The 13168-nt window shown below is 40.6% G+C and overlaps 1 protein-coding gene across 2 annotated transcripts in view; it reads right to left on the bottom strand.

Moving 5' to 3' along the window:
• BEND3 (BEN domain containing 3) overlaps positions 1-13168 on the bottom strand; it is a 130007-nt gene that overhangs the window by 73183 nt on the left and 43656 nt on the right. The gene's annotated exons all lie outside the window — the stretch shown is intronic.

Below are 13168 nucleotides of genomic sequence, written 5' to 3'. Positions count from 1 at the left end.
TTTACCTAAGTATACATGTTTTCTTTAATTACAGTTTTCCATATAACCATTAGGGGGTTCTAGCCATGCAAGTCACATTTATTAAAGGCAGCATGTCAAATAAGAGTTGACAATTACAGGCTATATCAATACACATTATGCCAGATGGTAATGAGCCATACACAAAGGGCCAGCCATCCAAAATAATCACACCATTTTCCTCAGAAATGTTGAAGAGGTTATGGTTTATTACACAGTGCTCATTAGATATACAGTGGCAACATTAGCAATTTTTCCTTCATTTGTGTCTCATTTAAGACTCTACCCCCACAAGCCCATTCAAATTAATACACAAGGTTAAAATCATTATGGTCAGAGGGAAAAAAAAAAAAAGTTTTATTTTTATTTTACAGTAATGGTGGATCAAAGGTCCCTGGAATCTATTATTCTCTCGGCTATTCTCTAACAGGATACTAAAAAAGAGTGAAATTCACTGTAAATGGAGATTTGACATGAAGACAGACTATTTTTAAATGAGCAAGCTCTGTATTACTTAATAAAACTAAGTGAAAACAACAGTTACATCGTGACACAAAGTGACAAAAGCCATAAAGCTAAAAGCTGAAAGTGAACTTTTGGCCTTGGCTTTGAACTTTCTCACCTGTGTTTCAATTTGCTGCTTTAACAGCATGGAAATATTTAAGTGCCCAAAAGGCAACCCATCTCTCGCAGTAGGTTAAAAGCACAGTTGCCTGAAATAACTTCAGTGACTTTTCTGGGATTAAACCTACAAGGTACGATTTCAAGCACCTTTCCACCCAGCTGCATATGTTGATTTGCAGCTAAGAATGACTGCTGGAGAAATGTTCCTACCTTTCTGTGTTTAGAGAAAGTTATGTGGGTGAAAAGATGTATTGGGGCAAGCGTGAGTATCTGCCAGCACAAAAAAGGAGGAGTCTTATTGATAAAAAAACACGCGGATGTTTCCCAAACTCTGAGTGACGTCCAACATCCAGAAATAAAAAAATAATAATAATAAAAAGAAAGCAGCCATGAGACATGGAGGACGCACAGCACGCATACCAAATGACAAAGAGACCCTGAAGAGAATGGGATTTTCTGTCCAGGCTCCTCTTCTGAAGCACACAGAGCATCACCACCTCCAGGAGATGCCAGGACAGCAAGGTGGGACACCAGTTCCTGTTCTGGGAGGTTACTGGGAGTGAAGCATTGCTTCCTTGGCCACTCCCCACCATGGCATTGTCTGTCCCTCTGCGTAGAGGATGCTACCAAAAACTCAGAGGAGGACTGAGGATTTGGATCCTTTCAAATTAGAGGGAGCCACGCCTGGACTTGCTGCATCTTGAGTGAATGCTCTGGTCCCTGGCTAGAGAACCCAGAGAACCAGTAACAGAATTATTTCCAGTTTGGGAATCCCACCGAAGTAATTTCTTAGTAATTTTACCCAACAAATACTATCTGTGTTTTGCAATTGTTTGAAAGAATTTAAATATCTAATAGGGTTTTCCAAATAAATAAATATATTTTAAAAAGAGAAAAATCCATCTAAAACTGTTTTAAAACTTTCCTCTCCTTCTTGCCTACGTCTGCCTTCCAATCCTGCGCCTGCCTGCCAGCCAGCCCCCGTGCCAGCAGGCAGATTACCTCTTCAGACAGCCAGGGCACCCGAGCACAAAAGCCAGCCAGCTCTGACATTCTCTGGACCCAGGGAACCGATGCCCTATTTTGTATTCCAACCCTCAACTTTTACAGCGAGGATTTCTCTGCTGCCAATTAATCCAATTCTTCATTGCCAAGGGGAAGCCAGCTTCTGCTGCCGAGATCGCTCTAGACCATGACTTTAGTGAAGCCAACAACTAAATTTCACCACCAGAAGGACAACTTGCCCACTGACTGCAGAGGGAACGTCCCTGTCTGTTCACAAGGCCCAGCCTACGCATGCTGTGCAGATGCCCTGGATATCACTGCACATTCCCCAGTGCTCCCAGTGATCTTTTATTTTAATATTTTATTATTATTTTTACTCATTTGACAGAAACACACCTCTAATACGAAGCAGTTATTTTACAAAACCCACCAGGCACAGAAGAGGTGATGATGTTTCTGAAGCAGAAGGTAGCACATCACGAGACCTCCGCACAGCCACGGCTAGTCTTGAAGCAGCAGAGCTCCCACTGTGCCCTTAAAACAGGCATACAAAATGCTGAAAAACTCTGCAGGTAAAAATACGACGTCTGAACTTGATAGGGTGGAAGAAGATCAAGCCAAAAGAATTTAAAGGGGAGCTAAAGGTTTTCCTTCTGACATACTGACGGGAGTCACAGGTATTGTAAACAGGAGGCCAAAAAAAATATAAGACAGGAGGTGAGCAAAAGCTTCAGGAACAGTTGCAGTAGGGTGACCTTGGAAAAAATCAGATGTTAGGATATGTGATGCAAGGAAGACAGTAAGACGTGGACCTGAAACAAATTTGTTGATGAAAAAAAATCAAAAAGTGAGGTACAAATTAAAGAATTCATTTGTGGGTTGTATGATGGTGCTAACACCAAAGCAGACGTCAAAAGGAACAGGGTGATGAAGAAAATCAGGAACTTTGTTTTGGGAACTTTATGATAAAGACTTCTTCCCTTAAAACAGCAGTGTGTGTTGGCCAGACTGCCTATGGATCGACTGGGCACCACCCAGCCAGGAGTAACTCAGATTTGCTCTACAGTCCCTCCACGAGGATCCTCCAGGTATGCCTCACACAACATCTACTCCATAACAAATTTCACGTCCTTGTTTAAAAGTCATTTTTGTCTGTTCTGTATTCTATTTAACTGAAGTACGTAAATACACTAAATCAATCGCAAGGATACAAACAAAGGGAAATAGCTCTTAGTGGCAGGTAAGTGGAAGAAATAGGTTAGTAACAACAGGAGCCAGCAGTGTGCCCTGACACACCCTGATGCATTATAATTTTATGACCATATTTTCCCTTACCATATATTAGTTGTTTCTCAGCCCCCAAGACTTTGAAGCACAGCTGTCGTTTTATTCTCAATGAGTACGGCAGGCAGTTTGAAGCAACCCAACAGAAATACCCCGAATTACCACGTACTGTCAGCTGTGCAGGTACCCCAGCAGAAGCCAGCACGACTTATCACTCCGAGTGTTTCTCTGAAACCTTGTTGAAGAGTTTGTCTGTAATTGCATTCAATGTAGCTGAAAGTTAAGGTGCACTAACCTTGACATGAAAGCTCTGCTACTAATGACACTTGAAGTACACTGAAGCTTTTTATGCAAGGGAAAAGAAGCGAACCTTTTTTATGCAGTGAAGAAAACCTGATAAATGAGCAGTCCTGTTAAGAGAATGGATGGTTTGTATGTCTAACTGCACAAGAAAAAGGCATTCAGGAAAAAAATATATATATATGTGTGGATTACCAGAATGGAGTATACCAGGTAGTTACATTTTTTATGATGCTTATATAAGAACATAATGTATATTCTGAAATACCAACAAATATCCAACTCCCACGGGGGAGAAAAAATGAAAACATACACACGGATACCTGGAACGATCAAGGAAACCTGTCCTATTCCCAGCATTTGTATTTCTCAGCAATTAAAGCTGTGCTTCCCGCACCTGCTCTCCTCTCCCTCCCTGAACTTTCAATATGCAGAACTGGATAGGGACAGCAATCCCATAGATTTAAGCGGTTTACTAGAGGAATGCTTTTGCTTTTCACAGGACAGAAGTACGCAGCAGATGGGTATTGCCTGCGACGTGCAAGGAATGAGACGGAGAGCTGAAGGGAGGCAGCAGACTTCTCGGAGGCTTTGCCTCTTGCACCAGGTGCGCTGACAGAATCACCAGCAGGGAAATGATGACAAACCTTTTGGAGCAAAGCAACGACTGCTGCTGCTGCTGGGACCGTATCAGCACGGTAACAAGCATTTGGGGCTACTGATGTCTGCAAAGTTTTGTCATTAGTAGTAGTATGTGTTTTATGCAAATGAAGCAGCATGTAAAATTACGAAATTGTGTCTTTTCGGCAAACAAAACTACTTACTATGATACCATTGGTACCACATCCATCTCTTTTTTACCTTATTTACATCACTTCTATCTTATATTTGAAAATCTCATGCATTCATCCTTTAGTCCTTTCATCCCCAAATGATTCAATCTATACATTTTAATAAAGAGTAAAATGACAACAGCCAATTCAAGCAACATTAAGCCCTAAGTCATGGCGGGGAGACATTTCAAGAACAAACTTGATTTCTAAAGGATTCCTACCTGTGCCCACAAAACGGGGCCAGTTATTGGGTGTAGCCACTACTACGTTTCTGATCAAATTCAATTTGCTGACTGGAACCGCACATGAATTTAGTTGAACTTTTTGAATTGGTTTTGGTGCACAGGTATCAAAAGCCAGAATGAAATTTCAGCTATAAAAGTCTGAAGTAAGCTTTCCATGGAACACTGTTTTGGTGAAACACAGTAATTATGAGAAAGAAATCAGAAATACTGTACAATATCTGAAACTTTACTATGTTTCCTCCCTTTCTGGAAATACTAGAAGCATAATTTCTTTGGCTACATCTTCTCTTTCCACAAAAATTTACCAAAGTTTGGCCAAGTCCTCGGAAAAATTAAATCAAAAAACTCCAATTGCAGATACTTTAATAAGACTTCAAGAGTTTGGCAATCACACTCCCCCAGAATCTCATGTGCACCGAATCCGCTCCGTAATCATGCTGTCAGTGCTGATCAGAACTTCTCAAGTGCTGCAAGCCTTAGGAAAAAACATCATCCATCTTTCTGATTTCTCTTTTGACTGCCTAACCGCCTTCTCAAATACAACACGGTTAAAATGCAGTCTTGAAATCTTTATCCCTGATTTTCTAACTCCTTATTTCTGTTCTCAAATCACTAATCACTGTCATCCCTTATATTTCTAGTAACTTAAACTCAGAATGCAACCATTATCTTCAAATCTGGATTTGCTAGCCTTGCAATCCACCCATTCCCAAAACCCTTTATTAAGAAACAATTTAACTTTCCTCTTATTCTAATAAAGAAGGTGCAATGTAACAAGGGCTTTTTTCCATTCCAATCTACTGAAATATCACCTCGCGTCTGTTTGAAATGTTTCTGCAACGATGACTCATTTTTATTAATTAGTCATTTTCATCAAGTTAATCCTTGCTATTGTTCCTTGGTAATTTCTCTTATTCTATTGCATCAAATATAAACCGCTTGGCTTGTGGAGATGAAGATCTACCAAATGAAGATATCAGGATGCTTGAAATAATGCACTGAAATAAGCATGACTTATTTCACAGTCAACATCTACTTAGAAAAGAGTCAACCTGATGAGGTTTATCTTCCTACGCATTGTCACCCCTTGAGGATAATTCAGTTTCTGAATTAAGAAACTTCTGGTTTGACATTCTACCAGGATCCAGCTGAAAATTCTTCCTCTCCATCTTCAAAAAGAAAAAAAATAAAAAAATCCACCAAAACATAGTTAGACACTTTGCTCTTGCCCCCTTTTTGTCATGCCAAAGAAAATCTCTTACAACCCTGAACAACCTAGGCTACAGCCCTACAATGACTGGGAACTTCTCTTTCTTTCCTTGTGTTTTTCCTTATGTTCCTACCACCTGTATATATTCACACACCTGCTTTTATGTTGGAACACAGTACAAACAGCCAAGCTTCTCTGTCGAGCAACACAATATCCTGTCAACACTGGTCTTAGCAGTTGTTCGATAAAGTAACATACAGTGCAAATAACCCTCTATTTTAAAAGTCTTCAGAAAATGAAAAAATACTTTAAAGGGTTTGTGAATTTCTAGTCAAAAGGTAGAATATTCAGATATATTTTCCTCTACAAAAGAAAAAAAAATCCACAATAATATGCTTTTATTTAGAAGTATCTCAGAGCTGTCAAATCCTACATGAAAATTTACTACAAGCTGAAGACCAGATGCCAGTGAAGGGATCAAAAAGATTCATTCACTTAACACGTAACATGATCAGGCTCTAACACATCCCCTTATTTCAAGTGGAAGGGAATAGACACTGTACTGTCTTTACACAATCTCATGAAGTCGAAAAACATACCTTCCGAGCTGGGAAGAGTATCATTCAGTGGTAGTCAGGCTCACTCATATTTAAACTGAGAACTCCATATTTAAACTCCAGAACAGAGTTGTGTTGCAAGGGAAGGCTGTGTTAGGTCTTCTTTCCAACAGACCACCAGGACTTTCTTTGAAAAGTTTCATTTAGGGTGAGGGGCAGGACTCGTTGCTCCCTTAGGTGCTACTGACCTGTTGCAAAATTTCACCAGTGCTGCTCTAGTGCTGCGTGCTGTGCTGCAAACCCTTGCAGTCCAGTACTCGTTTCACAACCAGTAGGAGGAGGAAGCTCCAGATAAAGGATGGGCTGGACAGACAGCAGGTAGCAGGATGGTTTCTCCAAAGCAAGCTTTCTCTACTGTGAATTAAGATACTGAAAACTACCTCCTTCATTAAAAAGCAAAAAACATCTGTAATATACACACCGAGTTCATCTTGCTCCCTTATCCAGTGACTTATTTTGAAGAAGATTTGAGTCCACATCTTCCAAAATCTTTGATGAATAGCTTTACTCCAGTGCCTTCTGATTTATTCTACACTGTGCAGAGAGGACCCTTTCTTATTCACCACTTAATTGCTGTATTTGCACATGCTGTGTGTGCTGACAACAATAAAAAGTTAATGAAGAAAAGAACTGATTACAATGAATTAGTAATATTGTTAAATTTGTATCTGGAGTTGATTCTTATTGTTGTGGGTGGAAGATGATCAATAGGAATATGTAATCAAGTTGTATGTGCTTTTCATCTCCTGAGACTCGTCTTGTAAACGAGATGAAGAATCTCACAGGGTTTATCCTGCAAAGCTTAAAACTAAGCAGAATAATTTAAAATAATCGCTTAGATTTCCTCTTACTAAAAACTAAGGGAAAGCCACCAAGGTTCGGGAACAAAATTGTACATTTCCTAAAAATTATAAAAGACAGCACAGAACGGAATCATAAAACAGCTTGGGTTGGAAGGGACCTCACAGATCGTCTATTTCTAACCGCCCTGCCATGGGCAGGGATGAATTAGTGCTTATATTTTCAGATACTTTTCCCCTTTATGTTTCAAACAAGTCATTTTGTCAAGAGCATCATTCTGCTTATTATACTTAGATATTGAATATTTTAGGACCCTGCATTTTCTCTACCATTTAATTAGCTAAGCTCCAAAAGCACATGGTAGCTCAGATAGTGCATCTCCACTGAAAGCCAGCCCTCCAGAAGATAAGAATAAGACCAGGAAGTCCCCAAGGAAATCATTTTTATGATGAAGAGACCTAATGTGCCCCAGTAAAGGTGAGGATTGATTGTTATGGCCTATTGTTACTATAATTAGAAGTCAAACACCAATTAGCAATTCCATTAATAAGATTAATCTCTGCAATATCTGCAGCTGAGACCCAGGGCTTGCGTGCAATAAGGCAGTGTGAATTTAAAGCGCAACAGCTCTTCTGCACTAAAACTCCCAGGTTGCACACTTACACCATACAAAAGACAAAAAGCCCTGCTCTTTTAGGATTTTGAGTTCCTACTTGGGCTATTGCTCTTACTACATCTTTGTCATTTCTTGCTTTTTATTGTTTGAACTCGTTGTATCGTGATTTACACCACTGATCAGGACAGGTGTAACTCATCGTGATGTCTCCCAAACTCTGGTTCCTAGCCACTCCCTCTGGACTGCACCAGGGTAAATCTAATCTTGGTTTCCATTACTGATAGACTCAGACAAATAGCAATGAAAAAAAAAAAGCAAACAAACTTGAAATTCTGGATGCACTCTTCTTGTGACAGAAGTCCACAGTTAGGCATCGTTTATTACTTCCAAAGACGGAGGTAAGAAACACTAAAATCCAATCTTCCAAGTTAATATACCTGAGTTCAGAGCACAGAAAAACTGAGAGAAGGGCAAGGGATGAAGATGAGGTGAGAAGTCACACTCTTACGCGCTTTGTATTTTTGTAGGTACCAAACTCATCATGTGTATGGAGGTTCTTTGATTTTATTTCATCCAAGTTTTGTCTTTGACAATAAAACTTAAACAGAATTTGTTCACAGATAAATTGGTTCTAATAGGAAACTAAAAGCTCATCTGTGCAAGGTAAAAAGGAGGCTTCTTTACAATTTATTAGTGAACAGGTCAAGGAAACCTCTAAGCATCGCTTATATTGTAACAATACAACTCATCTCACCTTCACCAAATTTGCTAATGCTTGCCACAGCTTTTAACCAAGAGGCTTTGTAATGGACTTGCATTCCCCTTGCCTCCTTTGAAAGGAAGGCCATCTGGTTCCTTTGTATAGGGCTATTGCTTAATAGGATATTGATTTATGTTATTCTCCCTTTGCCAGAGTAACTGTTACCTCTTCCTAAAGCAGCAGGTAGCCCCTCGCTCTCGTAGTCATCTACTTCAACTGGAGCCTAACAGCCCGAGTCAAGAGCAGCAGCAGCATCCCTCAGCTGTCCATCTGCACTCACAAGGGCAGGACAGAGTCTGCCTGCCAATAACTGGGGCTCTCAGGGAAGGCAGGGCCCAGGGAGCACATCCACGTGAAGCATTTGTTCTGTTTATCACTCCAAGTGGAACACTATATTCCCCTCAATCTTCAGAGAAGGTGTGCTCATACCTCACGTGCTGTTACACTCATTATTCAAACCAGGTTATTGTCATTTTGGTTTCCCCTCAGCCATAAAAATCCCAGTTCAGCAGCCCAGGACAGATTGAGAAGTCAAGAACCCAATGTCCATCTGGGTAAATCTGTGCAGCACACAGATCTCAAACGCATGCTGTAATAAGCACATAACCTCTGCGCCTTGGGCTGCACTAGTCCTTATTTACCTTTATAGTCTGAAAGAGCCCAAGCAGCACCATTCGCACAGCTTCAGCTCCCTGGAGGCAGCCTGATTGCCTTTCATGCAGGCAGCAATTAAAGACTGCTCTAACAAGCACAGCATCACCTCTTACGCGTGCCCTGGCACAGGTTTTGGAGAAAGGACAGAGCTGCAGATGGTGAGCTGTCATCTATGAGAAACAGAAGAGATTCCCAGTGTCCCTGTGAATACACAGGGATAGCCCACCCGAAGTTACTACGTTTTTGTTTCCATATCTAGCAAATAAAAGCTGGGAGTAAGCTACATGGAACTGCACAGGGACAAAGCAGTAGGTCTCCTGACCTTCCTGCAACCAGAGAAACTTCCAGGGGAAAAGCAACCACCGGATGAATGAACACTCTGGACAAGACCTGGTCATTCTCAGAGACCTGTAATTTTCAAATCAATGTTCCTTTAGAGGAGGTGACAACAAGACTCGGATATATCCACAACGACAAAGGTGTATGTGCATGAGCACGTGTCCATAAAAAGGTACCTAGGGCACTTAGTAAGGATTGTTACTGGAACATGATGAGCAAAGGACCCAGTCACCATAAAAAGGATTAATATCTGCTGCTGACTCCCACTTCAAATGGGCTCTTTTGTTGGAAGCATCAGTGCTGGTTCCAAAATCATTGTTGTGTCCAAAGGAATCAGCAGAGCTGAAGCCATGAGGCAATGGGTGCCAGTGCTGGAGGGTGCTTCTGAAACTGGCACTCATGTTAGAAGAAAAGAAAAAGATGCAAAACATGAAAGAGAGAAGAAAATAACTTGCTGTACTAGAGCCAAGGAAATTGAGGCCTGAAGAAATGGCATAAGTTCGTTCCTTGGCATCACTTGCACTTCTAGCTGCAATACAGAGGCTACGTGAGGAATCTGCTACTCAATATAAAGCCAAGGAGATTCCTCAGTCCCCAGCCAATCGTGTCTGGCAGTGCCATACGTGAGCAGCATAAGATACCCCTTCGGGTATTTAGTGAGAGAGAACAAGCCCATCTTGGTATCTTCAGTTGTAAGAATCTAGCTCAGCTATGAAGCGTAAAGCTGTTAAGTGTTCAGAAACCGTATGATCCTGGTTAATTAAAAACCTCCAGCAGCACAGCAGAAGCCCAGCAAGCTGCATCCTTGACCATCCAAGTAAGATTTGCTCTGAAAGAAGGCAACAGAGAGCAATGTTCAGCTCTAGCAGAATCACAAGTTCGGAAATGGGTCTCAAAGCTCTTTTTCAGCTCTAGGCTCCAACATTACGTCTGAGGTGTTCTCTGATACTATTAGCATGATAAAATACACTTTGAGTTCAGGCAACGACCCCGACCCTTACATGACACTGCTTGCATGCCCTGCAGTGAGCACAGCTTCACTGCATTTGCCATGGCTCTGTAACCAAGGAAATACTCACCTAAACGGTAAGAGACCAGCAGAAAGTTTGGGTTTCAGGAAATCTGTCCAGCAGCTGAAATAGGGCTGTTTATCATGATGCTACTTCCCTTTTGCATCCTCTTTTGGGAGCACTGGTGCAGAGCTGGAAGTAATGTCGTGTTCCTTTCCCCGCCAATAGGAATAAAATCAGGCTGCTGGCATCCTGACAGCGAGGTGGCAGTACCGAGGAAAGCGAGCCAAGCAGACATCTATAACGCTTCCCTCCTTATCTTCAGCGTGATTCATAAGGTAACCAGCAGTTACTATGATATCCTTCTGCAAAATGAACCGCAATTCCCCCCCAGCTTAATGTGGGCAGACCACATCTGCAAGCTGGGAAGTGCCAAGCAAACCTGGAGGCAGTGCTGGCCATGGGCAGCATCACATCACTATAGCAGCTCTGCGCCTGCGACTACCCAAATTGCAATCCTCGTTATTCTAGAAAAAGATTGCTCTCTGGTCGCAGGCATCAGTTTTGTTCCATTGTGTACCGGTAAGAAAAAACAGGTGCCAGCTATGCAGCCAGCTAATCTATTTTTATAGATTTAGGTCAATTGTCCTGTAAATTGACACATTTAGAGTTTGGGAGAATAGGATAAAGAAAATTTTGGTTATTCCCAAGTCATTTCCTTATATTTTAATTATGGCTATTGCATCACTCATTTATCTTGTGATTTAAGATATCAAATAGGGAAAAAAGATTATGCAGAATGTCTCATCCCAAGATAAGAAGTCCTTTTGTGTGTGTGTGGTTTTCTGTGTTAAATAACTGTGGTACTACTGCATCTTGCTGTTCACAGGCCGTACATTTAGTGTAGTACCAGCCATAACGGATTGATGTAACCTGGCTGTCCACCATGGGATGGAAGATTTCAGGAGAGAACAAGAGCCCATTCCAACACAAACAGAGGGAAAAGAAAGACTGGGCTGGTGCAATCACCGGCAAATACTGGAACAACTTAGTCCATGCTCAGGTTTCAGGAATGCAATTAATTAATCACTACTAAGTACTCTAAAATCAAGTGAGCCATATCCCAGCTAATAGTCCACAATATAACGTTCACAGCACATAAGTATCAGGCAATGAAGATGCTCGTTACAGCGCCAGAAATAATATTTCCAGCAAAATATTATATTTAAAGATGAAGTAATTATATGGCACGGCAACAAAAAAAAAGAGCTGTATAGTTTACAGCTGCTGAAAATCTGTAAGAGTATATTTCCAAAAACTACTCCTGATGCTGGAGAAGTGCATAAACAATGAAGAATTAAGCACATTTCTTCACCGTGTATCACTGAGGGGTAGACTTTGCTATACAGGTTTAATACATGCATCATGCGTAATTAGACTGGAACCACGATAGGAAATAAGAACATACCAAGGGAAAAGAAAGTCCTTTGGTTCTTATTCAGGAGCAAGCAGTTTGTAAAACATTATTTGTAATATATAAAACAACTGCAAAGGCCCTTTAAGATCATTGTTTTACAAGCTGTAGGTTCTCTTAGCTAAAGCTAGGAAAAAAAAAGAAGAAAAGAAAAGCTAAAACCAGAGAGAAATTATAATCAGAAACAAGACAGATATTTAAGAGTGCATTTGGAGAAGTACCCAGTCACAAGCTCATTATAAAAAGAGAAGAGTTCCAAGTCAAAAGCAAGGCCCACGGTGACTTCAGCAGAAGGCAAGACCTGGCTCACCACGGCACGAAATGAAACAAAGCGCTGGCACTTTGCTAGCATGCATCAATTTGCTCATATTTACATCACGCTACAGATCTAAAGTGCCATTGAAAATTCATTTAAATTAATGACTCCGCAGTCATCACTTTCACAGACAGTAATGAACCTTAAGTGAACCTGTGTGGTCATATTCAGAACCGCTTCGTTTCTGGAGTACCTTGGTAACTCTAAACTAGATATTATAATGGCTATTGACTTGCTCAAACTTAGATTATTAGGCTAGATTTTCAGCTGGTTGGACTGGCACAGCTCCAGTGATGTCCATTTACACCAACTGGCTCATTATTAATTCAAGGTCTTATTTGCTCCTTAATGAACACTTCCACCAGTCACCTTCCCAGTGGCAGCTTTAACCGCTCACAAGTTACCTCCACGGTGAGAATCATCATACTCAGAAACTTGGTTATCAAAACATAATGCTTTTTCTCTCCTTTTATGAGACATACTTAAGGTAAACTTTTTTAATCATTTACAAAATCAACTAAAATACCTCCTGTACCATAATTAACTAACTAGAATTATGCTCTCTTACAGCATCATTTGCATATAAATATGAAAATGTTACAACCCTGAGGGGACATTAAGGACAAAACCAAACAAGAATGGAATTAAATGGCTAAGGGGACAACACAGCCCCTCCTTAACGAGCCTCTTATATCTTTGTCTTTTTTTTCTTGCTTATTGTCATTTCTGTCCTTTATATTCATATATATTTTCCTTCTCTATTCTGTTGTTTTACGATACTACACACATATTTTTAAGGCCTTTATTTGTTTTGGTCTTGTCAATTTTAAGATGCTATCCCTGCATTTCTAAAACAAATCAGGCTACAAACGTGTCACTAAGTTTGTGCATCCTCATTTAACACACTACAGTGGTCAGAAACACGGTTAACTGGAAGTGTGACAGCCTGTTCCCTCAACCTAGCAGCATGCACAATTTGTCACAAGGCCTTCATAAATTGAAATTATGCAATTTTTCAACCAGAACTCATTAAATTCACTTATTTTTCAGTGGAGGAGACAA

The sequence above is a fragment of the Anas acuta genome, chromosome 3 (genome assembly GCF_963932015.1).
Source record: "Anas acuta chromosome 3, bAnaAcu1.1, whole genome shotgun sequence".
Classification (NCBI taxonomy): Eukaryota; Metazoa; Chordata; class Aves; order Anseriformes; family Anatidae; genus Anas; species Anas acuta.
This window is presented reverse-complemented; position numbering and strand designations above follow the sequence as displayed.